Here is a 12621-nt window from a genome sequence, read left to right on the forward strand (position 1 = left end):
GTGGTATAGACCTTTAATCCTAGCATTCAGGTGTCAGGCAGGAAGATATGTATGTGTTTGAAGCTATTCAAGTCTACACAGTGAACTCCAGATCAGCCAAAGCTACACAGTGAGACTCTGTCTCAAATTTTAAGATAAATAAAAATTAATGACTACTTTAAGTTAGCAGGACGAGTCAAGTTGGATAGTTGGAACTAGTATGGAGCCGGGCAGTGGTGGCACACGCCTTTAATCCCAGCACTTGGGAGGCAGAGGCAGGCAGATTTCTGAGTTCGAGGCCAGCCTGGTCTACAGAGTGAGTTCCAGGACAGCCAGGGTTATCCAGAGAAACCCTGTCTTGAAAAACCAAAAAAAAAAAAAAAAAAAAAAAAAGGGTCCTTTTTCAGTTTTCTCATATGTGTTGGCATGTGGTGTGACCAGCCTAAAATCCCAGCACTTTGAGGAGGTAGATAAATCAGGAAGTTCATGGTCCTCCTTCGTGTGAGACTAGGAGTTAGACAGGCAGACAGAGAAGAGAGCTTATTGGATATTAAAGATGGCAAAATTCAGCTCCGTGGCCGTGACCCACACCTTTAATCCCAGTACTCAGGCGGCAGAGGCAGGCAGATCTTTGTGAGTTTGGGCCAGCCTCAGCAGACTTTCTCTCCACCCGTAGGGTCACCAGTCTGGACAAGCTCAAGGCCAGATCAGGGTATGTTTGCACAGAAGTCGTGGTTTTGTTAGCTTCCTGTCATTGTTCAAAACCATAAGTTAAAGGAGCAAGACCCCTCAAAGATGCTTGAAGCTCTCTGCCTGTGTCACGGGGTGTGGCACCAGTAGTCCACACCTTTCATTCCAGGACCCAGAGGCAGGCAGATCTCTCAGTGAGTTTGGAGGTTAGCTTAGTGTACATAGTGAGTTCCAAGTCTGCCTGGACTGTATCGTGAGGTGCTATCTCAAACAAACAACCACCCAGCCTTCAAAAAGACTTCAAAAAAGGGCTTCAGAGGGGCTCCTGAAGGCCCCTTAGATCTGCAGAGAGCCTTTCTAATGTGCCCTGTGCAGCCTTGTCCAGGGACAAGGGCTGAAGTGCATGCTTTACATACCAAAGCACATCTAGCTTCCAGGTTCTCCCAGCATCCCTCAGTCCCTAGCATACCATGCTGCTAAGCTGAACTAGAAAGTTCAGGGACTGGGCTGCCCTTTACCCACCAAATATATTTTGGTCTCTCCACTCTCCTCCTCTTCCTCCTCCTCTTCTTCCTCCTCCTCCTCCTCTTCCTCCTCCTCCCTTTTCCCCTCCCCCTTCCTCCTCCTTCTCCTCCTCCTCTCCCTTCCCCTCCTTCTCCTTCTCCTTCCTCTTCTTCTCTTCTTCCTTCTTCCTCTTCCTCTCCTTCTCTCCTCCCTCTCTCTGAATGAACTATTTTCTCTTTCTCTCCCCACTCCCTTCTGTCACCTCTCCATGGTGACTTCCCTGGCCTCCTTCCTTGGTACCAGTGAACCCTCCTGCCCTGGAACAGTTTCTCAATATACCTGTGTTTATCTGTACTTTAATTTGCCTTGAATTGGCTCATTTCACTGGTGGAGAAATAACTTACCAGCTGGGGCCTTGATACTGGGTTTCAGAACTAGGATAAGGGGTTGAAGTACACATTTTATATACAAAGCAGATCTGGCCTCCAGGTTCTCCCAGGGTCAGTCAGTCCTCCCTGCCCCCCACCCCCAGCCCGCAGTCTGGAACCCAATAAGCTGTGTGCTTCTTCACCCTAATAAAAGCCTTTCTTTACCAGCTAAATCTGTGGCTTGTGCCTTTTTTTGGGAAAGATTTTATTTTTTATTTATTTTATGTATATGAGTAAGTACACTGTAGCTATCTTCAGACACACCGAAGAGGGCATCTGATCCTATTACAGATGGTTGTGAGCCACCATGTGGTACTGGGAATTGAACTCAGGATCTCTACAAAGTCATTCTGTGTTCTTAACCACTGAGCCATCTCTCCAGCCCCTGCTTGTGCCTTTTAATTATTTTTTTTTCCTCCCAAGACAGGGTTTCTCTTTAGTGGTGGCTATCTTGGAACTCACTCTATAGACTAGGCTGGCCTCTATTAGAAATCTACCTACCTGTGTCTACTGAGTGCTAGGATTAAAAAGGTGTGGCCCTCCCCTACCCCGCCCCATCCCCACTCCCGGCTGCATTTTAGTTCTTGGCAGAGAAAAGAACCTAGAAGGTAACTCTTGGTTACATTTTAGATTGAGGCCAGCCTGGGTTACCAGAGACCCTGTATTAAAAACCAAGAACAAACAAGCAAACAGAAATCACCAGTTATCTCAAAGGAGGTAGAGCCAATAGTCCCTTTATTCTACTAGTCTTTTTTGAGCATAAAACCAAAGCAACCACAACTGGAGGTATTTGAACTCATTCTCAGTGGCTCATGTTTCTCCCACGTTTTTAAAAATATTATCTTACTAAGGATTAAGACAAAGCTCACAAATCATCATTTTTTCCCCGAGACAGGGTTTCTCTGTGTAGCCCTGGCTGTCCTGCAGCTCACTCTGTAGACCAGGCTGGCCTCGAACTCAGAAATCCGCCTGCCTCTGCCTCCCAGAGTGCTGGGATTACAGGCGTGCGCCACCACCGCCCGGCTTCATCATTTTATTTTTACAAAGATAAAAAAACTACACTTACTTGAGAATTAGGACTGTAAACTGGAAAAAGAAACGTAAGCAATCTTTCGGATGTGCTAGCTACTTCAGAATCTAAAGGCAAGCACACAGTGTTTTCACTGGATACAGTGAATTTCTTTTGAAAACTGACAATGTCTGGGTTTTAAGAAAATAAAGTTATAGGTAGATATGCCTATCTCTATATAGGCATAGAGATTTAGTCCCAGCCCTCAGCTAGCAGAAGCAGGAAGATCTCTGTGAGTTCAAGGTCAGCCTGATCTACATATCTAAGACAGCCAGGGGCCAGGCAACAAAGTGAGATCTTGTCTCAGAAAAGAGAGGCTTGTGCAGTGATGGCGCATGCCTGTAATCCCAGCACTTGGGAGGCAGAGGCCGGCAGATTTCTGAGTTCAAGGCCAGCCTGGTCTACAAGGTGATATCCTGGACAGCCAGGGCTACACAGAGAAACCCTGTCTTTGGGAGGGTGAAGGGGGGGGGGGACAGAAAAGAAAGGCATGGGGCTGAAGAGATGACTCAGCAGTTAAGAGCACTGACTGCTCTTCCAGAAGTCCTGAGTTCAAATCCCAGCAACCACATGGTGGCTCACAACCATCCATAACAAGATCCGATGCCCTCTTCTGGAGTGTCTGAAGACAGCTACAGTGTACTTACATATAATAAATAAATAAATCTTTAAAAAAAAAAGAAGGAAAGAAAGAAAAGAAAGGTGTTAACTCCCATCCTACCCCACTCCCAGGCAGGAAGGGCTTCTCTGTGTAGCCCTGGCTGTCCTGGAACTCACTCTGTAGCCTCCGCCTCCCAAGTGCTGGGATTATAAATGAGTGTACCAAAAAAGGAAAGGAACAAAAGTTACATGGGGAGAAGACACTCAAACTAGTTTCTTGTAATATTTTATTGTAAGAACAGAAACAAACCCAACATAGGCTTCTGTAAAACACCACAACTGTCAAAAAACAAAAAACAAAAAAAGCATCATTTGTATTGAAGAGTCTATCAGCCTGAAATGCTAATTAGAACTTCAGGAGAGATGGCTCAGCAGTTAAGAACACTCACTGACTGCTCTTCCCAAGGTCCTAAGGTCAAAGTCCAGCAACCACGTGGTGACTCACAACCATCTGTAAAGAGATCTGACACCCTCTCCTGGTGCATCTGGGGACAGCTACAGTGTACTTAGCTATAACAGACAAAATCTTTGGGCTGAAGGAAGTGGGGCCAAAGGGAGGGAGCAGAGGTCCTGAATTCAAATTCCCAGCAACCACATGATGGCTTACAACCATCAGTTCAGCTACAGTGTACTCATATACATAAAAAGAACTTCAGGATTGAGGAGAACTGCAATGCTTCAGATCCTGAGCCAAAATGTCTTGAGCTGTCTTTATCATATTAATAGCTATTCACTTCCTACCTCTCTCTATAACTTCCTTTTGGACTATTGGGTAAAACCTGGGGAACAACGTATTCCTTTTTGACCACCCTCCTTCACCAAATCCAAAATGAATAAAACATCAACATCTTAAGGCCTATGCCAGAGAACCCTGCGTTGCTGTAAGTGCTGCAACTTGATTAGCTGTGGTCCCCATCAGTGTATAGTGTATTGATTAGCTGTGGTCCCCATCAGTGTATAGTGTATTGATTAGCTGTGGTTGTTGATGTTTTGTCTAAGCTCCACCCCACACCTACCTGGCAATAGCCAGGTATGCCCCGCCCCAGAGATCTGGCCCACTATAAGAGGGGCTACGTGCCCCTCCTCTCCCTCTTTGCTCTCTGCTCTCCCACATTCTCTCATCTCTCTGCCCCTTTGGCTCTCCTCCCTCCTCCCCTCCACATGGTCATGGCCGGCCTCCACTCCACTACTCTCTCTCTTCTCTCTCTCTCTCTCTCTCTCTCTCTCTCTCTCTCTCTCTCTCTCTCTCTCCCTTTCTCTACCACTAACTCCCATCCCCTACTCTGAATAAACTCTATTCTATACTATGCCTGTGTATGTGTGGTCCCTCAGGGGCAGATGTGCCCAGGCAAGGCAAGGGCCCGCCTGGACACCTTCCCTCACGCCGTTGAGCCACACTCCCCTAACCCCCTATACTCTCCCTTTTTAAGCCCCTTCAGTGGTCCCCATCAGTGTATAGTGTATTGATTAGCTGTGTTCCCCATCAGTGTATAGTGCATTGATTAGCTGTGGTCCCCATCAATGTATGGTGTATTGATTAGCTGTGTTCCCCATCAGTGTATAGTGCATTGATTAGCTGTGGTCCCCATCAGTGTATGGTGTATTGATTAGCTGTGTTCCCCATCAGTGTATAGTGCATTGATTAGCTGTGGTCCCCATCAGTGTATAGTGCATTGATTAGCTGTGGTCCCCATCAGTGTATGGTGTATTGATTAGCTGTGGTCCCCATCAGTGTATAGTGTATTTAGAAAATGTTGTCTTTCCCCCAGAGGCTCTTCCCTATATAATCCAGACATTTTGCATATATGCGCTCTCTCTCTCTCTGTCTCTCTCTCTCTGTCTCTCTCTCTCCCTCCCCTCTCCGTGCCCCCCCCCCCCCCCCGTGCCTGCTCTGTCTTTTTCTCTCTTTCTTCTCTCCTCCTCCCTTCCAGTGGTGACTTCTCTGGTCTCCTTCCTTGGGACCAGTAAATTCCACCAATAAATCTGCATTTACTATAATCTAATCTGGCTTGAATTGGCTCTTTTCACCAGAGGCAGAGAGATAACTGAGCATCTTCCTTTACTCACTGGCTTCCTGCTTTCCAGGACCTCTATGGCCCGGAGCAGTGACTCTTTCCTGCCTTCCTTCATTTTTTTTTTTTTTTTTTTTTTGCCGCGGCGGAGCACACCTTTAATCCCAGCACTTGGGAGACAGAGGCAGTTGGATTTCTGAATTTGAGGCCAGCCTGGTCTACAGAATGAGTTCCAAGACAGCCAGGGCTACACAGAGAAACCCTGCCTCAAAAAATCAAAAAACAAAAAAACAAAAACAAAAGCCAAGTGCGCATCCTATCTCCAACACAATCTTGGGTAAACTTTACCCTGTAGTCACTTCTTGTGGAGTGAGGGTCTCTTTGGTTTGGCCTTGAACTTATTCCTAGAACACTGTGTTGAGGAAAAACTCTTATCAATGCTCCTGTACTGCTATTAAAAGTTCTCTGGCACATTTGATGCCAATAGAGAGATGTATGAGAGAGCTTTCCTTAAGTATTTTTACAGTAGCCATATAAGATGCTGGTTGCGTAGAAATGGTGGCATATGCCTTTAGTCCCAGCACTCAGGAGGCCGAGACAGGTAGAGTCTGAGACCAGTACTATAGGCTAGCTGACTCTTGAGAAGGAGCTGGCTCTTCTGAAGGAGAATTTTCCTGTTTCTTTCTGCTTACCATCTCCTCCATAGCAGTTCTAGGATTGCAGATGCCTGCCATAGGATGGGGCTCCTTCCGTGGGCTCCAGGTGTCAAAGTTAGGTCTTCAGGTCTGTGTGGCTGGCACTTGTACCTTTGAAGGGGCCACTGCTCTGGCCTTGGGTAGGCTCGGCATTTAGGTTTTCACATTTTGGTTTCTCGAGACTTTTTGGTTATTCCCTGTGTGGCCCCAGGGAATCCTGGACTCCTCTCTGCTCTGGCCTGCCCTCTGCCTCCCGAGTGCTGGAATTAAAGGTGAGTGCCACCACCGCTCAGCCACAGGTAGATTTTTGTTGTGACAAGGTCTCTATATGTACCCCACCAGTGGCCTGCAATTCACCAGGCTCCCTAGACATGCTGCCATCCTTTTGCCGCAGGCTCCCAAGTGTTGAGACTATGGGCTTGTGTTCTACTCAACCTCATTTGATGAGGGTTTCGGTGGAGTGCTTCTATTAGGGTTCTGTCAGAGTGGGGGTGTAGCAGCTGAAAACTCAGCTTCATGCTGAGCTTTTGAAACTGGACTTCTTGACTACACCCCAGGAGATTTCAGGGTGAGTCAGAATGAAGCAAAGTTGGAATTAATTAAGAAGAGAATTTAAAAACAGGTCTACACATGGTAGGGGGTGGGTAATAGGCATATAGGGAAGAAAACTGTACACACCCAAACGGGAATGTGGGTTTCTCAAGAGAGTCTCCCTTACGTGTATCTTTACAGTAGGCATATAAGATGCTGGATGATTGGAAATGGTGGCACACACCTTTATTCCCCACAGTAGCACCTAGTAGGCAGGGGTAGGTGGAGTTTGAGACCAGCCTGGCGTAGAGAGCAAGTTCCAAGACAGTCAGGGCTACACAGAGAAACCCTGGGTCCCAAACCAAACCAAAGATGTTGATGTCATCTGAAGTTCCACCTCGAGGGGTTGCTAAGGAGTATAAATGTGGTCATAGAGTGGTTCTCGATACGCACTGGATAGGATTGAAGTTGATAAAGTAAAACCTTGGGCCACAAGAGCTGCATGGAGCTTTTACTGTAAACTTTTGTTTGTGAAACTTTCAATAATTTTCAGGCTTGCATCTGGGAAAGAAGCTCGTATTCTAAGGTCATATACACTCAGGGTTTAAGTATGGTTTATTGGTATTTTAACATTGTTATTTGAAAGTATTTCTGTACTAAATAAGCATATTGCCTCTACGTAGCCAGTCTTCACAGCAAATGTCAGGTGTACTGGAATTCTTGATTTTCAGTTGGGGAGGGGCTCCTTTCTCTTTACATTTTCCTGTCTTTCTAGCCTGTCTTAATGTTTGCAACTTTTACAGTTTGTTAAAACACTCAACACCTGAATACGGAACCTTGCTCTATGCACAAATGTGTGAGTCTTCTGGTAAGCTGAGTGCTTGCCTCTGTACCTCCTGCCACCCATTGCTCTAGTCCGGTATGACCCCACGCGTTGTGTCGGCCCTATGTTATCCGTGGGTGTGCGAGAGGGGACAAGATGGGGCTAGAAATGAGGGCAGGGTTGGGCCTTAGTGCAACCTGCAAGTGGCCTTGAAGCAGCTGAAAGTGTGATGGGGTTGGCGGCACCCTGACTGCATTGTCTGGGACCGAGATGATGGCCTGTACCAACATAAGGCGGGGCGATGCCATGCCAAGCGAGGCAGAGTACAGCGCTGGTCGGCTAGCTACGGACTTATCCCTTAGCTATAAAGCCTCGAGCGGCTGCCTCCAAGCCATCCATCTTTTAGCGCCCCCTCCTTGTACCTCTCTGGTGAGCTCCCTGGGAGGCGTGAGTTAGCTTCTAGTGTGGGTTTCTCCCCATCAGAGACCATGCCCCTTTCCCCCAGGCATAGCTGGATGCATCAGCTCGAGACTGCATCTGCGAGGGCTAGAGTCAAAAGTTCGCTGGCTCGGGGCGGGGGGTGGGGTGGGGGTGGGGGGTGGCGTCCTCTGGGACTGGTCTAGGGCACTTCGGGCTCTGGAAGGGCAGTTTGGAGTTGGACCATAATCAAAGGCGTGGTTTCGGATGGACTGACGTGACCGTCTGTGGGCAAGGCGGATAGGGCGGGGCAAGGCGGATAGGGCGGGGCTTAGTGTTGGGCGGGGTCAAGGCGTGGCCAGGGTGCCTGGTGCATGGGCGGTTCCAGGGCGGAGTCAAGACCTAAAGGTCGGCCGGAGAGCGGAGAGCACTGCTCGGGGGCGGAGCTGAATTACGTAGGGCCCTGTGGAGTTGGATAGAGGAGGTCCGGCAAGGGCGTGGTCTAAAAGGGAGAGTCCGCCTTTAAGGCGGACTACGCTGCTCTCTGCAAACTACAGCGATGTGCTATGGAAAATTCTACCAAATTCCCAACACTTTACAAGTGCTTTTACTTTCACAATCCTTGAGTTTTATTTTTTCACTTTGTTTAAGAACAGAGATACTGAACAGAGCGAAGTTTGACTATCTCCACTCCCAACACTTGATAGGACCGCGAAGCTTCTACCAGGACTTGAGGATTCTGCAGGCGTTCCCTCCGCTTGTAGGTTCGCACCTGTGTATCACCTCCATCTTGTCTGTAGTCTGCAAAAGTCCTCACCTCTGTTCCTAGGGAGTGGAACACAAAGTGGCCTTTTCTCGGCTGTCGGAGACCCAAGGCTCTGAGCCAGACAGGACTTAAAGGAAGTGGCAAATTCCGGCCTTACCCTGGGAAGAAGGGCGCCAAAGCTCACGTGGGCGTGACTTGGCCTGACTTCAGAGCTCAAGGTTTCCTTAGGCCCTAGGAATCACATTCAGGGTGGGAAATAGTAGAACACTTGTGGAAATACTTTCTAAAAATACCCTTCAAGAAAGGAGAGAAGGCCTGTGCAAAGTAACAATAACATTTCTACTGGTATGGTAAATCTATAAAGCTGAATGGACTATAGAAAACTCATCCCCAGCACACCTGCTACTCGGGAGGTTTTTTTAAGGAGCAAAGCAGAAAAACCGAACATTCTGTAGGGCGGCCCCACTCATGTGTGAAAAATACAAGGCCAGCTTCAGAAAGAGAAGTGATAGCAAGTGACCTGAGATGAGGGAGTCTTCCCTTGCACGGAACAAGGTGGGACCAGCCCTGAGAAAAGGGAAGAACCAGGTTCTTGGAGGCGCCCCCCCCTCCACTCGCTCTGAGGCATCTTGGTCAAAGCGTCAGTCAGTTTATTTATTCTATTTATTATTTATTCTATGACCGACACATTCCTGAAGGGATGGAGGTCCTAGGGCACCGGCCTTTGGAGTTTCACTGCCTCCTAGAGCCCTTATTGGCCTTGTCCATCCTGACCCACAGTGAGGCCGCTGGGTCCTGGTTAGCAACAGATGTCTCTCAATGCACTTTGGCCCTTGAAAGGCGCCAAGATCTGTAGCTGGAGAAATAAGGAAGGGGTGGAAAGGTCCGTGGTCCACAGGGAAGAGTCAGCGCCCCGCCCCGGGTGGCCTTGGCCAAAGTTCTCTGCCTGGAAAGGCAGGGCAGCACAGCCGACACACAGACACACAGAGGAGGCTGGGCCACACTTCCCAGCAGGGCCTCAGGCACGGTGCCACTTCCACCACAGCAGAGGCCAAAGGGGCAGCAGGTCTAGCAAAATAAGGTCTGTAATACTAGGTCGTGATATGCTAATAAAGTAGTAATAAACACAACCGAGCTGATGTGTGTTTGTGGTAGAAAGTGTGAAAGAAACAAAGCACAGCGAGGAAGAATCAATGGATTAACGAACAGGAACATCGACTTGTGAACCTGTGTTTCCAGCATTTTCACAGTTTTCTAGTTGAAATTTCACGTGTTTCAGTGTCTTTGTTCTTCACCGTAAGCCTTTTTTCTAGATTCTCACGGACTGCCTCCTTCCTGTTTGTTGTTTATGGAATGTATGGAATGGACCCAGAACCCTAGTTTGCTATGTATACATTCCTCTCTTGAGTTGAACTCCAGCCCCAAAGCACAATTCTGTTCATCTTGTTTTTAGAGACAGGCTCTCACTCAGCCTTACTTATCTCGTGGAAGGCCCACATTCAGGGAAGGGAGTACAACTGGAGCTGGTCTTACACCCCCATCGGGAGAGAAGTTGAGCCAAGTATTTTAGATACCAAGCCCAAGATTGACTAACAGCCTCAGCACTGTTTCTGATGGTGTCCTTTAACTTCACTTCCTATAACTGTTCTGCAGGGGAAAATTCAAAACAATAAAGATAGCCGGGTGGTGGTGGCGCATGCCTGTAATCCCAGCACTCTGGGAGGCAGAGGCAGGCGGATCTCTGAGTTCGAGGCCAGCCTGGTCTACAGAGTGAGTTCCAGGACAGCCAGGGCTACACAGAGAAACCCTGTCTCGAAAAAAACCAAATCCAAAAACCAAACCAAACCAAACCAAACCAAACAAAAAAAAACCCCCATGGGGGCTGGAGAGATGGCTCAGCGGTTAAGAGCACTGACTGTTCTTCTAGAGGTCCTGAGTTCAATTCCCAGCAACCACATGGTGGCTCAAAACCATCTATAATGAGATCTGGCGCCCTCTTCTGGTGTGTCTCAAGACAGCTACAGTGTACTCATATAAATAAAATAAATAAATCTTTAAAAAAAAAAACCCAATATATATATATTGTATATAATGTATCCCAAACTGCAAACCATATAGATGTTCAATAACATGAAAAATCTGGGTAAACATAGTTTATTCCATTCACTAAACCTTGTGTTCTACCAAATTGCAATCCCAGAGCTCAGGAAACTGAGGCAGGAGGAACACTGCAAGTTCTAGGCTAGTGTGGGCTATATAGTAAATTCAAATGTCATTTTGTCTCACACAATGAAACAAATAGAGAAGAAAGAAACAGAGAGGATGGGAGAGGGGATCAGGTGTCCTGGAGAGGCACAGAGACATCCAGCTGCAGTACCCAGCCTTTGTTGATTCTTTTACTGGGTATTTTACACTGTACGACCATAGGTTGAAGGTGCTAGGTACAAGGGTCCTACTTTCTTCCTTAGTAAAAGAAATCACATTCCCCAAGTTTCTTTGCCCTATGGTATGGTTATGTGATTAGATATGTGAGGGATGGGGTCCCCTCTATTCTCCCCTTGTTCTTCTGCAGTGTGGATGTAATGCTATTGAGCAGCCATCTTGGAAGAGAGGATTAATAGTTTCCTGCTGAAGGACTACACTTCCCAGCTTCTGTTGCAGACTACAGAAGTAATCTCCAGCCCTACAAGAGCTACCTCCCATCTCCCTTCGTTGGCTCGCTCTTTGGGCATCCACATGACAAGATGCTTCTTTGCTGTGAATAAACATGGCCTCACTCAAAGGCAGGCCAACCCTGTCTTACTGGCCCCTGTCTCTCAGCTGCCTTTTAAGATAATCTAACAAAGGGAATGAAGACCAAGTGTTTAAGGTGACAACACACAGAAAAGAAAATCTGGACCCTTGATATTTATGGACCGAACATGCTAGTCCTCATTTTCCAGCCCCAGAGAGAAAATACAGAAATGTGTTTCAGCCACTACCAATTCCATTTGTTGACCATATGCTAGTATGTCCTCTGGATTGGTTTCATTACTTACACAGTGTGGAGGTTTGACTAGGAAAGGCCCCCTTATGGTCGGATTGGAACTCTAATAGGACTGGAAGGATTAGAAGGTGTGGCCGTGTTGAATCTCTCTCTGTCTCTGTCTCTCTCTGTCTCTCTCTGTCTCTCTGTCTCTGTCTGTCTCTCTCTCTCTCTGCCTTGGGATCAGGATATAGCTCTCAGGTACTGTACCAGTGCCATGCTTCCCGCCATAATGATAATAAACTAAACCTCCAAAACTGTAAGCAAGCCTCCAGTTAAATGCTTTCTTTTAAAAGAGTTGCCTTGGATGTTGTGTTTCTTTGTAGAAATAGAACGGTGACAACTAAGACATGGTTAACCTGCTGTCTCTCTCTCCCTTCTTCCTTCCTTCCCTCTCAGTTTGCCACTCCCCCCACCCCCACCCCCGCCCTCCACACACACAGTTTAGCCCTAGAGCCTACTACGGCCCTGGGCCCTGAAGCTGACATGGAGGCATGACGTACATCTGAGAACCAACTCAATGCCTGAACTGTAGGAGGGTAATACACGGTGACAGTGTTGAGCAGGTGACATTGGGTGTGTCCTGGCAGCCAGCCACCCTGTGATCGATACTTTCGGATATCCTGTCCTGACTATCAACCTTGTTCCTGTGTCCTCAGCTTCACACTGTTTTTCAGATTTGGCCCCTGACATGTGTAATGACATTTATCCCCCAGTGTCCTATGTGCCCTTCCTGAGGGAGACTGTCCACACACACACACACACACACACACACAGCCAGCCTCAGATCCTCAGGCTGCTCCCACACATCGGTTACTCTGAGGCTGGACATAGCCTTCTCCAGCTGCTGTCCCAGTGCAGCTGCACAGCAGGGTTAACTCAGGATCCCAGGCCTCAGGTCATCACCGGAGCCCAGGAATGAGAAGACAGTTCCTTTGTGGCTCTATCTTGCTATCCCTTTGCCTCTTTCTCCTCTGTGGAGTTGACGGTGCAGTGGGAAGGTCAGGAATGAACTTTGCTCA

This window comes from Apodemus sylvaticus, chromosome 1 (genome assembly GCF_947179515.1).
Source record: "Apodemus sylvaticus chromosome 1, mApoSyl1.1, whole genome shotgun sequence".
In the NCBI taxonomy this organism is placed as follows: Eukaryota; Metazoa; Chordata; class Mammalia; order Rodentia; family Muridae; genus Apodemus; species Apodemus sylvaticus.